Consider the following 12,921-nt stretch of genomic DNA (forward strand, 5'->3'; position numbering starts at 1 on the left):
AATAAATAATAAATTTACCAATATCAGTTAGTTGGAAATAAATCCTTAGTCCATATATTGCAGAAAAGTTAAACAGATTTTGGATTGGGAAAAAAAATTCAGATGAAGTTTCATGTCAATTTTTAACCAAATAAAAACAAAATGGATATTTGAAACATAGATATATTAAACTAGAGGCCCAGTGCACAAAAAATCATGCACTGGCGGAGGCAGTGTCCCTCAGCCCGGCCTGCCCCCTCGATGTCCTACTGACTGGGAGCAGGCCTAAGCCGCAGTCTGGCCTCTCTCTTTAGGAGGCGACCGGGCCCATCAGGGAAAGGCGCTGCCCCCATCACCCCACCACTGCTGCCGCTGCTGGCTGGCCACAGCTGCCTGCCCTCAGCTCTCACAGCTGCTGTGGCTTTGTCCAGAAGGATGTCTAGAAGGACGTTTGGCTGTCTGGTCTAACTAGCATATTATGCTTTTATTATTATAGACTAGAGGCCCAGTGCATGCAATTTGTGCACAGAGGGGGTGTCTCTCAGCCCGGCCTGCACTTTCTCCAATACGGGACCCCTCAGGGGATGTCTGACTGCCGGTTTAGGCCCAATCCCGCAGTTGGACATCCCTCTCACAATCCGGGACTGCTGGCTTCTAACTGCTTGACTGCCTGCCTGCCTGATCACCCCTAACTGCTCCCTTGCCAGCCTAATTGCTGCCTAACTGCTTGCTCCCCCGCACCAGCCTGAACTCACCCCTAACTGCTTGCGCCCCTACCAGCCTGATCACCCCTAACTGCTTACTCCCCTGATGGCCTGATCACCCCCAACTACCCTCTCCTGATGGCCTGATCTCCCCCAACTACCCTCCCTGCTGGCCTGATCACCCCTAATTGCTTCTGCCTCGGCTCACACTACTGTAGCTTTGTCCAGAAGGAAGTCGGACGTCCAGAAGATGTCCGGTTGACCCAGTCTAATTAGCATATACCCTTTTATTATTATAGGTAGAAAAACAAGTGTAGTGTTAATATTTTAGAGGCTGTAGAACAACATTAGTCTGATTTTCATGGAAACAACATAATCATAGAAAAGTTAGTATAATTTATTGCACCAATAATAAAATCTACTCTAATAATAATAATAATAATAATAATAATAATAAAACACCTGTAAGTATGGTGTTTACCAGAGGGAAAGAGGAATGGGGAGAGGTTAGAAGAGGACAAAGGGGGAATAAATGGTGATGGAAGGAGACTTGACTTAAGGTGGTGGACACACAATACAATATACAGGTGATGTAGTATAGAATTGTACACCCGAAACCTATATATTTCATTAACCAATGTCACCCCGATAAATTCAATTAAAAAATAACATGCAAACTTTAAAAGGCCTTGAGCAGCTTTCTGATGTCTCAGTCTGGCTGGCAGTCTCCCACCCAGGTTCTCCTCCCCTGACAAAACCTCCCAAGCCAGAGAGAATGATAACACCCAAAACCAAGACTGACAGCCCGCATATTGCTAGGATCCTGGAGGGATTTTACTCGCTTATTTAACCATGGAGCTGAAATGACAAAAAAGCAACTGGCAGGTGACCCTGAACCAAGCTTTGTTCTCTGTTCACTTGGTGGGAATGCTTTTCACCTCCCTCAGCCTGCTGGTCACTCAGACACCCAACCCAGTGCCTCACAGGGCCCCGGGCTGCCTGCTGCCTCGTTTTCCAAGTCCCTCTCTCAATTTTTCCCATTTAAATGCTTCCATTTTCTCTCACAATAACCATGCTTGTGATTTTTCCTTTTCAAATTACCTGGTCCTCGCTGGCTATCATTTTGTTTCTGCGATCTGTTTTATAACATGACTTTTACCCACTGCATGACATTCTGAATCTTTTAGAAGATTTAAAATTACATTTTCTGCTTAGCATGATATTCTCCAGGTCCTTCCATGCTGTCACAAATGGTAAGAGTTTTTTTCTTTTTTTTTTTTTTTACTGCCGAATACCGTAGTATTCCATTGTGTAAATGTACCAGTTTTTTTTTTTTTTTTTCCACTCATCCGCTGATAGGCACTTAGGCTGTTTCTAAATCTTAGCTATTGCAAATTGTGCTGCTATGAACATACTGGTGGGGTGGGAATAGATCAACCAATGAACTTTATGCATATTTGCATAACCCATGGACATAGACAATGGGGTGGGTGGTGAGGGGCTGGGGGTCAGGGGACAGGAGCGGCCTGGAAGAGATCAATGGGAGAAAAAAGGGGATGTATGTAATACTTTCAACAATAATTATATAAAGAATAAAAACAAATAAATAGAATTTCATTTTCTGAACAGTTTGGTCCACCTTCCCCCCAAAAAAAATCTATGTATATAAAATGCTAGTGTCCATGACGACCAGGATGACCAAATGACCAGTCACCATGAGGTGCATTGAGTACCTCTCCGTCCCTCTCCCGCAGCCCACAGGCTCTGATCGCAGCAAGACGGGAGGCGGGCGGGTGGGGCTGCGAGCAGAGGCGGGCTACCACATGTGATTTCACACACTGGGCCTCTAGTAATAATAATAACCATGACAAACAACAAAGGAGTAGCTGCAAAGGGGAAAAGCAGCGGGTGGGGATAAAGGCTGAGGATCGCGCTGTGAGTGGCTTGTTGAATAGAGACCTCGGTTTTAGGAGAAGTTAGTGTCAGTGGAGCACTTCTTAAGACCTTTTAGCTGAAGGTCTGAGGTTGTTATCATTGTAGTTGTTGTTTTTGCTCAGTCTGCTGAGAATTTTGTAAAATATAATAATGTGGTTGCAAAGCCTAAGAGTTATAAATGTTAAAATGCTTATTTTTAATTCCTATCCTTTTCTTGTATTAGGATGGTGACATGTTTCATGGACTCCAGTGGACTCGTGGCTAATGGCTGAGGAACAGTTAGTGGTTTAATTTTGTGATAACGTCCAACTTTTCCCGCATCTCCAGAGGGGGCAGAATTTCGAGGGCAATTGTTACCAGGAGCCCTTTGCATGCTTCAGCATGTGAGCAAGTGGATGAAATTGGTGAAAAGGTTGCCTCCATGCAACACAATGGCTCTCTCTGTGCTTTCAGAAGATGCTAAGGATGATTCTCAAGCAGGCACATCTCCGTGATTACAGGGACGAAGAAATTCCAAGTCGCTTTTTGAATGTTGTTTTTCTAGATGCTTCTCTAGACAGCCTCGTACTTGAAATTTCTGAAGAGAAAAGAGGGCGAGCCTGATGCCACGATGCTATTACTGCTGGTGGAACTGGATGCCTTTCTGCCAATTTGGTGCAGAAATCACACCGCCCCAAATTTCTTGAAAACTGTTGTCATCTTGCACAGTAGACAGTGAATTGACTGGAGAGCAATCCAGTGACCTTGACTGTCAGTAAACATGTTCTGGACAAAGTGTTCCTGGGCCATCGGCAGGGAAAGAGGAGGGAAGATAAACAGTGAATGCATGTCACTCTCATCACTCCAGGAACAAAGCACATTATGAGCAGCAGATAAAATCCAAGATATACAGAAATATTTAAAAATAATTTATCTTCTGATAAAAGCAGTTTAGGACATGATTATACCAATCACACACACACACACACACACACACACACACACACACACACACACACACAAAACAATAGAGGAAAATTGGTTTTTAAGTTGAAAACAGGTAAATCTCATTGGTAATCAAAGCTATGAATGTAAACACAAAACCATTGTTACCTACAAACTGTCAATTCATTTTTGGATTTAAATGTAATGTTTTCAGTAGTACATACAAATGTTTCAGAAATTAATGTTGAAAGTTGAAAAATATCCCAGTTAGTGGGAAATTATCCAACATATACAAAGAGACTTATATATGATTAAACATTTTGCAAATAATATCAATTTTTAATTCTGTCCTAGGACAATAATCAAAGAAGTATACACATTTTCATGTATAATATTATCCCCATTTAACTATTTATATTACTAATAAGTTTGGCACAATATAAATATTCAAATATATAAAAAATTAATGTAAATTTTGCACATTCATGTCATAAAATATGGTCATTAAATGCCAATTTTAAAGGAATATTTTATAAGTTGGTATAATGCATTCAGATAAAAATTAGGGTTAAAGAACTTTAGTAAAGATCACAATTTCAAAATAAATTTACATGTAAAGAAATTTTATGTACAATCATCATTATAGTGCTGTTTGCAATGATAAATTGTGAAATTTCAATACAAGTATTGTACTTTAACATAGCCATAGCATGTAACATGTACTATAATATAGCCATAGCATGTAACATTATGAATCCTCTAAAAATCATGTTTAAGAATTAGGACAATCACAAATTGCTCATAGTCTAGTAAGTGGAAAAAGACAGGATTAAATAAAGTACATGTAGAGAATGCTTCTTATAACATAGCCTAAACATACAAATGCATCTGTGCATTTTACTGAAGAAATAGTAGATAGAAAAAATATTAAGGAAATTTAAAAAATGGACGACGATTTTTTTTTGCCAAGTATTTAGATTAATTTCATGTGTCATTTGTATTTTTGGTTTTATTTTATTTTAATTATATTCTTTTATGTTTTTAAAATTTTGGCAAGGATCATGTGTCAGCTTCATGACTAAGAATAAACTGTATATATCATATGTGTGTGCTTATGGGTTATATGTATGTTCTCCAGAATATTTATTTGTATACCTGCATATTTTATTGGTATTCATCTATTCATATATCTACCTATTAGCTGAGAAGATGAACACATATAACGTACACATTGTTTGCTGTGCTAGAAACCATATTCATGGCTATTTTTCTTCTTGATTACAAATTGGTATGGATTTCTTTATCATCCTTTCTAAGTAAAATCAGAGTTTGTTATTTTATGTCCTTTGAAAGGAAACCACTTTGTGTCTAAGAATGTTTGAAAAATTCAATTATTTCTAAAACACAAACAGTTGTAGAAGCACTACTGTGTAATTAACCACAGCATGTACACCGGCGAGCTCTGGGCCCTAATTAATTTACTCTGTAACGTGACTTGAAACCAGTAGCTAATTTTCACTACATTAGATGCACATTGTGTTGAATTTTCTTTCTGTATATGCAATTTTAACCAGAAAACTTTGTTGGGAGGCACTGTATTTTCATTAATTCAAGAATAAAAGCTTTGCATTTGTCTTCCTAACAGCTGAAGTGAGTTAATAAAAACATTAAAAAAGAAAAACAATTATTGAGGGACACATATTAAATTAAGTCCAAAGCAAGGGAATGGACATGAGCCAACATAAATAGATGGTCAATTAAACAAATCCAGGGCCCTCTAACCTCCCCAGCCCCTGAAAAGGGAACATTTTTTTAAAGGCTAAGAAACACTTCTAAGGGTCACAGCTCAAGGTTTCAGGCACACTACAAATATATGAGATTTAATCATAAGGTTATAGAACGCTTCTCATCCCAAAGACAAGAGTGAGGGGAAAAGGTGAAACTATTGAACATAATTATCTACATAGAAAGTCCCAAAGAATCCACAAAAACATGGAACTAATGAGCAATTATATAAAGCCCTATTCTCCTAGACCAAGTTCATTCCCAGGTCTGATTTGTGTCCCATGTTGTGTGCTTCTTTTCACTGACACCCTAAAGCTCAGCCATTGATCATTATACAACTATTGCATTGTGGTTAGATTGTTCCAGAATAACTCACATGCTGTGTAGAAACCACTCACTCCATTCAAAACATGAAGTTCTTATATTTAGCCCACTCTGCTAGCATAAACATTCCCCAACCCTTAAGACAAGGTTATCTGAGAAATCCTAGTATTTTCCCCTATCATCAGTCTTGGTCAGAGCCACCCTGGCCCAACTTGATGGGGGTGGCATAGGTTAGGTCCTAACCCTTTTCCTTCCAGAGGTCTGTGATCCTATATCACAGCTCCAAATACCAATGGGAGAGACAACTTCTGATAAGCCTCAGAGGCTAAAAGTTTTATAAAACACTAGAGGCCCAGTGCACAACATTCATGCAGGGAAGGGGGTCCCTCAGCCCCTCCTGCACCCTCTCTAATCCGAGACACCTCAGGGGATGTCCGACTGCTGGTTTAGGCCTGGTCCCTGCCCAGCATTCAGACATCCTTCTCGCAATCCAGGACTGCTGGCTCCTAACCGCTCAACTGCCTGCCTGCCTGATCACCACTAACCCCTCTGCCTGCCTGCCTGATTGCCACTAACCACTCTGCCTGCCTGCCTGATCACCCCTAACCCCTCTGCCTGCCTGCCTGATCACCCCTAACCACTCTCCCCTGCCAGCCTGATCGCCCCTAACTACCTCTGCCTCAGCCCCTGCCACTGTGGGTTTGTCCAGAAGGATGTCTGGAAGACATCTGGTCTATCTGGTATAATTAGCATATTACCCTTATATTAGTATAGATTTTCTCCAGGCAAAGGTTTACTTGTGTTCGGTATGCATAATTAAGAGAGACTTCAAGGATCCATCTCTCCCATGGACCCACTTGTCTATGACTATATAGAAAGAAGTTTGCATGTTTACTCGCACCAAAACAAGGTGGGTAGACAAGAGTTAAAAATCTCTGGTAGGATGTACCATTACATCATCACTCAATGGCAAGCAATTGAAAAAAGGAAAGCTCTCATCATTGTTATTGTGCCTTCAATGATAAAAAAAAAAAAAAAATCACAATATTTTTAGTAGCATAGAGTCAAATCCTAATATATAAAAACCCTGGGTCCTGTCATGACCAGAGGCTCAACCAACTGAAAGTCAGTTCTGCAGTCAGCGCTGGGTTGCCATGGTGACCCAGTACTGACTGCTGCGGCTTCAGTCATGGTGACCCAGCACTGACTGCTGAGGGGGCTGCGAATGAGGCCCAAAGAGAGGCCTGAAGAGAGAAGCAGGGTCTGACCCATAGCCTCTGTGGCAGATGTTGATCAGCACTTGCCTCTCTCTTTCTCTCCAGCAGCCGCATCTCCATTTCTCTCCACTGGGGCTGCTGATCAGCCCTGCCTTTCTGATCAGGCCCTATTGATAGGCTCAGAGACACTGACTGGCATAGAAACCCACCAATCAGAACCAAATCTGGGTGAAATGTGAGGAGCTAATGGCTGCCTAGGAGCTGGAGCTTTTGATGCTGACTGGCATAGAAACGAACCAATCAGAACCAAATTGGCCAGCAGAGGAGGGCAGTTGGGGGCGAGATCAGGCCTGCAGGGGAGGGCAGTTGAGCGTGAGATCAGGCTGGCAGGGGAGGGCAGTTAGGGGTGATCAGGCAGGCAGAGGCAGTTAGGGTGATCAGGCTGGAAGGGGAGAGCAATTGGGGGCAAGATCAGGCCAGCAGGGGAGGTCAGTTGGGGGGGACCAGGCCTGCAGGAGAGGGCATTTGGAGGCCATCAGGCTGGCAGGGGAGGGCAGTTGGGGGTGATCGGAATGGCAGGGGAGGGCAGTTGGGGGACATCAGGCTAGCAGGGGAGGGCAATTGTGGACAAGATCAGGCCAGCAGGGGAGGGCATTTGGGGGCAATTGGGCTGGCAGGAGAGTAGTTAGGTGTTAATCAGGCTGGCAGGGGAGCAGTTAGGGAGTGATCAGGCTGGCAGGCAGAAGCAGTTAGGGGCAATCAGGCAGGCAGGCAGGTGAGTGGTTAGGAGCCAGCAGTCCCGGATTATGAGAGGGATGTCTGACTGCTGGTTTAGGCCTGATCCCTGTGGAATTGGCCCTAAACCGGCAGTCAGACATCCCTCAAGAGGCCCCAGATTGGAGAAGGTGCAGGCTGGGCGAGGGACACCCCACACACACACCCAGTGCACAAATTTTGTGCACTGAGCCTCTAGTATATTAATAAGAGCATTAAAAAACTGCTTTCAGACATGTGGCCAGGTCCTGCTGAAGAGGATATGCCTGCTTTTTATTTCTATAGTATAGGTATTGTATGGCACGCACCATATATAAGTATATGCATATATATTCATATATATGTTTGTATACTTTCAAATACAAAACAGAAATAAACTGCTAGTGTAAAACTGTCCAATTAAATTTAATAGAAGACCTGAAATCCCAAGAGCCTATTGAGTTTAAAGTTTCAGGAGCGCCACCCTTGAACTCTATTTGTGGTTAGGGATTCAAACAAAACACAGAGGGCTCCTAAAGAAATAGCCATGCAGTGAAGTCCTGTTGTTTAGCAAGTTGGATTTCTGGAAGTGTCTGGCTTAAAGCACTAATCCACCCTCCTTAGCACATCTGTTTCCAGCCACACGCTTTTTTCACATCTCTGTTCACACCTTGGCTCCTGGCATACCCCTGAGGAGCAACACTTGCTGGAGCATCTTCCTTTCTCTTGCTGATCCTGGTTCTCTCAGGCTTATTCCTGGGACTGATATTCACCTCCCCCAACATTTAAAATATAAGTAGTGAAGTTGCTAAGCCCCAGAGAAATGGCCACGTTAGATGCATTTCACAAAGGTGCTGAACAAGGGAGGGTAGCGATCATCTGAAACTGGCCAAGCTCTTCATGCTGGAGAGGCAGCTCACTGCAGGGGAGTGAGTACGGAGACCTTGAACTCGAGTTGCCTAGCTGTTCTTTGGGCAACTCAATCCACTTCTCTAAGCCTTACTTTCCCCTTGGACACATGGAGCCAGTAACAGGACCTACTATGAAGGCTGTTGTGAGTAGTAAATGAGAAATTGTCCACAAAAGCACAGTAGCTCAGTGCCTGGCACAGAGAAATCATTGTGTCATGCTGGAAACCAAGCTCAACAGTAATTAATATAAATGCGAGAAGTCCACCAGAAGGCTGAGTTTGGGCTCTTTGATATTCACAGGGTGGATATTTGCATTTTATTACCTACTGCTGACTCAATGGACTAAAGCAAACTCCCCCCCTAACCTGATAATCTTACTGTTTACTAAACAATCACCTTTAATATGTCTGTTTGTATTCCTAAAAGGCAATTGTGTATTCTAGTAAATAAAAGGAGACAGAACGAAGACTCAGTGAAACTTGACTACTACAGTTAAGTTTTCCCTGGCTTCCCCCCATAATTTTGAAATTATTATTTCTTGTCTTGTGTTTTCATTTGCATGTCCACTCTTTCTCCAAGCCTTTGAACCCGAAAGCCATGCTGGCCATGGCCTTTCACAGTGGCAGCTGCCAGGTGAACTCTTGTATATCTTCATGGCTATGTTATCCTAATTTTGCACACACGTCCACAGAGATATCTGATTCAGGTAGCACAGGTATGCTTACTTTGCCCAATACTCATGGAATTTTAAATACATAACAGTGAGCAGCTTCCTTATTCCTGGCGCTGAGCTTTGCCCTAAAACTCTCCTGGTGAGTGAGACAGGCATGGTCTCGGTCCTGACCACAGCTCTGCAGGTGCTGGTCTAGTTACAATGAGACAGCACCTGGCATAGAGTGGTCAGCATGCTGTTATGTTTCCTCTTCCCAGAGAGACCAAATGAGGATGGAGAACATGCTGGAGAAAGGAAATGGATCTCCTATCACGTGCTAATTGTGCTGATGGCTGCTGCTGGATGGGTGAGAAGGATGCAGATTCATGGTCAGATTTACCTGCTAGGGGGGCAGCACTCACGATGCACCATAGGGGTGCAGGAGAAAGTGGGCAAACCTTTTGATACATATTTGCTGTCTTTAGTGCTGGAACACACAAATTCAAAAAAACAACTGATAAATAATTTCAGATTAGCTCTTAGTGGGATTTGTCATTCTATAAAGCTTAGTTTTAAGAAAACAAAATTAGCAGCCTGAACCCCAGCTGCTGCCCCCCTCCCCCCCCCCACCCCCACCCCCTTCTTGGCTCCCTATTATCTCAGCTGGTCTAGGCCTACCTCAGCAATTACCGGAGTTCTGCAGGCTGCTCTCGGGCCACTTAAGCTGACACTTTGAAATATTAGCGGGGAAATGCTGCAGGTGCAGCGAGCTGGCAGACACCCAGAAGCAAGTTCGCATCAGTCCAGAATTTCAAGAAGTTTTGTACACCATCCCTCCTGTTATTAAGCTGTTTCGATTAGAGGCAAAAATCTGATTTTCTTTGGCAGTCACTTGTTTCATGTACAAAGCACCCTCTCCCTCCCAAGGAGAAAGAATCCAGCATTTGTGGGGGCTCCGTGTGCTTGCGATCTGGGATGCTCCTGCCACCCAGGGGTGCAGCCAGAGCTGTGTGGGACAGAGGACACATCTGGACCCAGCAAGGCTGCCCACTGGGGTCTCTCACTTCTCCTGGGCTTCAAAGGCTTGGCGTCTCCACCACACATCCCCCACGGAACTCTCTGAGGTCATGTTTCCTTACCTAATGCTTTCATCCGTATTACTCTTATTTTCTATACCAGTTTTTGATCATTTCAAATACACCCTGGTGTTTGGTAAAATGATTAGTTTAGCTAAGCTGAGATAAAAATTATGTATGTTCCAAATCACTTTGTAAACTCTCTTAATATTCGAAGATATTAAGGATTTATTATAAACATTAAATGTGATAGGAGAATGGTGGCTATGTAGGAAAAAACAAGTCTCTTTGTCAGTTTTATCAGTTAGAAATGCATCCCAGAGGATTATACACAAAATGACACGCTGTCTGGGATTTGATTTAAAGTAATATAGCAATACCTAAAAGTGTCGTGGGTGGATAAACCAAGATTGAAAAAATATTGATAATTATTGAAGCTGGGTAATGGGTATGAAGGGATTTATTAGACTATTCTCTCTACCCTTTATATACATTAAAATTTTATATATTCAAAATGTAAAAAGCACTTTCAGTGGTTCATTAAGGACAGTATACACATACATATGTGCATATACACAAATATGCACACAGACATGCACACGTATAATTGTATTTAGTGTTCTTATGCTCACTAACGTTTGAGAAGACTAAACAGCAACAGTAAAACTGTAGCATGTGCTTGGTTGTTAGAATCATTTAGACCAGTGGTAAGCAAACTCATTAGTCAACAGAGCCAAATATCAACAGTACAGCGATTGAAATTTCTTTTGAGAGCCAATTTTTTATTTATTTTTATTTTATTTATTTATTTTTTGTAATATATTTTATTGATTTTTTACAGAGAGGAAGAGAGAGGGATAGAGAGTTAGAAACATCGATGAGAGAGAAACATCGACCAGCTGCCTCTTGCACACCCCCTACTGGGGATGTGCCGGCAACCAAGGTACATGCCCTTGACCGGAATCGAACCTGGGACCTTTCAGTCCTCAGGCCGACACTCTATCCACAGAGCCAAACCGGTTTCGGCAAGAGAGCCAAATTTTTTAAACTTAAACTTCTTCTAACGCCACTTCTTCAAAATAGATTTGCCCAGGCCGTGGTATTTTGTGGAAGAGCCACACTCAAGGGGCCAAAGAGCCGCATGTGGCTCGTGAGCCGCAGTTTGCCAACCATGGAATTAGACCATTAGACACTCAAAGCCAACATGGTGAACCTGGCAAAGCAGCTGATTTGAATGGGTTCCTTTTTGCTCTTACGTTTATCTCTACATGATCATTTTATGTGTCATTTTCATGGGGTCACAGGGTGTCCAGATATTTAGTTAAATGTCATCCTATGTGTCAGTGAGGGTGTTCCTGGATGAGATTACTCTTTGAATCAGTAGACTAGTAAAGCAGATCACCCGATCAACCAACATCTGACTGTAACCACATGAGTTCCTGAGCTCAGTCAACCCCCAGATGGGAAAGCAAAATAAGTGATGATGATTGTCTTAAAGCCACTGTTTGGAGGTGGTTTGTTAGGCAGAAATAGAGATCCAGAACACAAGAGAAGACAAACAAGTTCAAGGTCACATGAGTGAGGTGGAGGCCAAGTGGAAAAGACAAGATGACTGTTTTACACCTGATTATGTGGAGTTGGGGGTTACAGGTAAGTGTAATATTGCTGCTGGCTGATGTCGCCCAATGCCTGAAAGTCTATTAGGGACACCTCTGTTTAGGCTTCTGCAAGGTCAGTCTCTCAGTTGTAATAAAATAGTTGAACTCAATGTACTTTGATAACTTTCATTGTTTATTCTTTTTCTTGGTTCTTCATGGCAAGGTAAAGAGAGCCTGGTCCAGGCTTCAGATGACCTGTTACCTAGCTTACTCTAACAAGTCAGGACTCAAAATGGCTTAAATTAAAGAAAAAAATTAAGTACTGTCTTAAGCTACTGAAAATTCCAAGAAGTTGGGATCCGGGGCTTCCACAATGGCATTAGAAATCGGACTTTCTCCATTTCTGCTGGGCTGGCTTCATCAGTTAGTGGGGCCTTCCATTTCACCCACACTGACTCTGGGAGTTCCAGAACCCACCTCCCACCTCAGCAGCCCCAAAGGCAGTAAGCACTTCCATTTTCTAACAGCTTAAGTCAACTCCAGGGAACACCTGCGTCACCTGGCTGCAGTCACAGCACGTGTCCAGTCCAGGCACTATTTGGCCAAACCTGGGTTCAGTGCCACCAATGGACCAATTTGCTGTCAGGGCCAAGGGGTTCTGGTCAACCTTACCTGAAACACATGCACTGGGAACCGGAAGACTATTTCCCAAAAGGAACACTGAGTTCGGAGACAGTATTAGGAAGGAGGTAGAAATGGTGTACATGGACCGCACTCGGTGGCTTTACAAATCCTAGCTAACCCTCTGGGGCTTCTGTTTCTTCCACAGTCAAATGAGAGGACAGACTATTTGATGGCTAAATCCTCGCCATTGTGAAAGGTTAATGATTCACAAGGATGCAGGCAGAACCTCTTGCTGCCACAGCACAAGGAAAACCACTTGGACTGGATACTGTTTTGCGATGGCCTCTGCTGCTGTGGAATGTCAAAAAACAGAACAAGGGCGGTTTGAACCTGTAAAATGAAGACAAGGAAAACCCAAAGCTTGCCCCGCCCGCCAACC

The sequence above is a fragment of the Eptesicus fuscus genome, chromosome 12 (genome assembly GCF_027574615.1).
Source record: "Eptesicus fuscus isolate TK198812 chromosome 12, DD_ASM_mEF_20220401, whole genome shotgun sequence".
NCBI classification, from domain to species: Eukaryota; Metazoa; Chordata; class Mammalia; order Chiroptera; family Vespertilionidae; genus Eptesicus; species Eptesicus fuscus.